This window comes from Vicugna pacos, chromosome 1 (genome assembly GCF_048564905.1).
Source record: "Vicugna pacos chromosome 1, VicPac4, whole genome shotgun sequence".
Classification (NCBI taxonomy): Eukaryota; Metazoa; Chordata; class Mammalia; order Artiodactyla; family Camelidae; genus Vicugna; species Vicugna pacos.
In genome coordinates this window covers 90461806-90465000 of record NC_132987.1, presented here as the reverse complement: position 1 = coordinate 90465000, position 3195 = coordinate 90461806, and the positions used below count along the sequence as shown (strand labels likewise).

At 36.7% G+C, this 3195-nt stretch overlaps 1 long non-coding RNA gene across 1 annotated transcript in view; it reads left to right on the top strand.

Moving 5' to 3' along the window:
• The window catches only part of LOC140699055 (uncharacterized), a 10512-nt gene extending 8347 nt beyond the window's left edge, over positions 1-2165 (top strand). Inside the window, exons 2-3 of the long non-coding RNA XR_012077083.1 lie at positions 238-376; positions 1609-2165. This is a non-coding gene — a long non-coding RNA (uncharacterized lncRNA). The remainder of the gene's footprint in view (positions 1-237; positions 377-1608) is intronic.
• The last annotated feature ends 1030 nt before the right edge of the window (positions 2166-3195 follow it).

The following is a 3195-nucleotide window of genomic DNA, read 5'->3' as shown; positions in this document are numbered from 1 at the left end:
TTTGCTTTAGCTTGGATTTTGCAGTATGCTTTCTTATCCTCAGAAGATGAATATATTTAATATACTTTAAATTGCATTATATTTTATGAGCTCCCAAGGGATCCATTGTTATATGAACCCAGCATTATTGTATAATTATTGCTTCAAATATCTCAAATGGTGACTAATTAAACATACATATAATACATTCATTGGTGAAAAATTTTCAACGACTTAATTTCTATTCCCTCTTGAAAGTGCCTATATCCTCTGCAGAAGAAGTTTTAAGAAGGAGCAAGTATCGCAGCAATTGAGAACATGATTAGCATCAATATTTCATAGTACAGTTGAGCGACATGGTTAACCAGAGAAATGCCAACATCCTCCCACCCTCCAAGTAAGTGTGACTCTTAGTTTCACTAAGAAGGTGATGTATAAGGCTCCATGGAGGATGGTCTATCTTTGAATGTATATCCTATTTATGGTAAATATTTATTATTACTTTAGAATAGTGATCGTGAAGACACTATTCTTTATGAATATAAATTCTTAAAAAAGAATAAAAATCTTACCACTCCTTTCCTCATTGAAGCCACAATCTATATAACGAATTCTGCTAGATTCTAATTCACTGCATTTCCACAGGCTTAAGTTGAAGATGAATCAGAAATCTTAGCCTTTTGACCACTTCCACCAAGGGAAACATTCCCAATGTGTTATTCCTGAACTATGATTTGAAACGAAGTTTTCACCAGCTTATAGTTAGTTATATTCCATTTGTAACACAAAAACAAAGAAACACATAAAAAAAGGCGAAGAGGAAACTTACATCACTCACATGGTCTGACAGTGAAAGTAGCTTACTGATAGCCGTGAGACTCTGTGTGAGGTGATCTTTAGCACTGCATCACATTAGAGATTTTCTCTACTTCCTGTTTTGTGTTAACATGTCATTTCTTTTGAGGAATGATAATAATCCTTATAGAAATGACAGTGATAGTAACTGATTTATTTAAGGCACTAATTTTGGTTGAATTACTTGTTTGCAACATATTTCTGTTTTCCTTTTTTTCCTTAGTTTTGCTTTGCTATTTATTCATCTTTGAAATACAAAGGCCCAAGAACCATAGACCGTGTGGGAGGCAAATATATTTTCCCTCACAAATCTTCTAACAATGACTTCCAAGCAGGATGCACCTTGTGTGCTCTCCCCGCCAAAGATGAGTTCAGCATCCAAAGTACATTAGGATAGGATTGCTGTCAATGATGACATTGTGATGTTCCTGCAGCTTTGTGGTATTTGTAAGGCACTGTTAATTAGTTTTCCTTCAAAATATTCCTGCAGGGAAGGGTGGAGTAATAAATTTCTTTGAGTTCTAGGGAGTAATTTATGCAGTAATCTCATGTAAAACAAAGCCTGTTGTTAAACTAGTCTTCGTGTTTATAAGTACAAGAACCTTTGAGTTCCTGACTGTCTGAAATGTTTGGATGATTCAAACTCTCTTTGAATTTGGCTCCTTTCAATATAAGTCTTTTTTATATATAAATTTATATAAGCCAGTGCCTAATGTGAAAGGTTTGTAACATATTGATGCCTACAATTTAAAAATAATTTCCTATCATTTCCAGACAATTGCCCACAAGTAACAAGCCTTCCAGGAAAACAAAGCAAAATGGAATAGCAACAGAAAGAGAAGAAATGCCTTAAAGATGGCAATAACATTAGGGGCTTTCAGATTTCTTGCTTTTTATTTTACATTAGAGGTCAGGGAATTCTCCTCCTTTACCTTTTATAAATTATATTTCCATATTCCCTCTGTATGTTTCTTCCCTTCACTTGAAAAGAAAAAAAGCGACAAGGAAATTCAGGTCCAGACGTTATTGACAGAACTAAGCGAACTCTTCTTGCCTTAGTCAGGCACTACCAACACCTAGCAACCTGTGCAGGACTAGAAATGGTATTAGGATGTTTGTGGAATCAATAAACTGTTAAAGGCTAGTAAAATATTTTGCTAAAAAATTAAGAATTGTTATATTTCTTTAAGCAATCAAAACTACACACATGCTAAAATACCTTGTATACTTTTTTTTTTAATCAGGACTATAGTCTCCTCCTTCTTTAATAATTATGACCTCTTGTAGTTGCAACGATGCCAGAATCTGACCAATGGCAATATTGGAATGGCACTGACCACACTGTGCCCCACTTAGAGATGTCGTTTGACATATTGTGACAGGCGGCACCCACCCATAAGGACCTAGGAAAGTTCTATCCAAATGGGTCTGGGCATCCTGGTGCAAAGGTAGGCTTGGATCTCTATACCTTCTCCCTCCTCAATGTCTGACATCAATGTTAAGATCAAAATGAAAAGTTTACAAATTCTACACATCAAAAGGAAAAAGAAAAGAAAACATTATTGGTAATAGAGTACACTGCTTGTTACCAGATGACCTTAACTCCACCCAAGAAACTGCAGAATATTAGAGAGTAGTCAACAGTACTATGGAAATAAATTTCTAGGCACAAGATGCCTGGGGTACCATGACAGCAAACCCAAACTTAGATAATCTGTGTTGTGGTGAGTGCTCTGTTTGACCATACACGCAGTACAGCCAGTAGCCAATTCTGGAACTCCCAGCCAGCTCTGGACTCTGCTTATTTCCTTGTTCCTTCTCACCCCAAAGCAAGTTTGACTACATGGCCGTAGGCAATCACATATTTTCTATTTTAATCTTCCTTGTTCTTTATGCTATAAAAACTTCCTGCTTTCTGTTCCATTTTGCAGTTCTCTAAATGGAGACTGTCCACTTCATGGAGGGTTAAATAAAGTTTGTTTGTATCACCTAAATTGTCTTCTTTAATAGTTTTTAAAACTACCCAGTTTACACAGGGGAAGTATCAGTATTACCTGGGAGCCATTAGAAATGCAGGATTTCAGGCCCTACTCCAATACACTTAATCATAATCTGCCATTTACCAAGATTCCCTAGATGTGCTGTGTCCTCCCAAAGTTCATATGTTGAAATCCTAACCCCAAAGTGATGGCAATTGGAGGTGAGGGCTTTTGAAAGGCATTTAGGTCATGAGAGTAGAGCCCTCATGAATGGGACTAGTGTCCTCATAAATGAGGCTTCAGAGAGCTCTCTGGTCATGTGAGAACATAAGAAGCCTGAGGTCAATGAACCAGGAAGTGGTTCTCAACAGACACCTGTTCT